Source organism: Eimeria mitis, genomic scaffold (assembly GCF_000499745.2).
Source record: "Eimeria mitis Houghton genomic scaffold, Emh_scaff215, whole genome shotgun sequence".
In the NCBI taxonomy this organism is placed as follows: Eukaryota; Apicomplexa; class Conoidasida; order Eucoccidiorida; family Eimeriidae; genus Eimeria; species Eimeria mitis.
The window spans coordinates 2,135-2,336 of record NW_013570474.1 but is presented as its reverse complement, the minus strand read 5'-3'; positions in this window follow the sequence as shown (position 1 = coordinate 2,336).

Sequence of the window (202 nt, the reverse complement as noted above, 5' to 3'; positions counted from 1 at the left end):
CTGCGGCTGCTGGGGGGCCCCCCTGCTGGTGTTTTTGTTGTATTTATATTTTATTTTTAATTGAAATAATAGTAGAAATAAATGAAAATAAATAATTTGTTTAAATTTTTATTTATTTTGGGGCGAAAGCAGCAGAAATTGTTGTTTTGTTTCTGGGGTGTAACCACTGGTCGCGGTGTGGTTTTTCCTCTTTTTTTCTTTT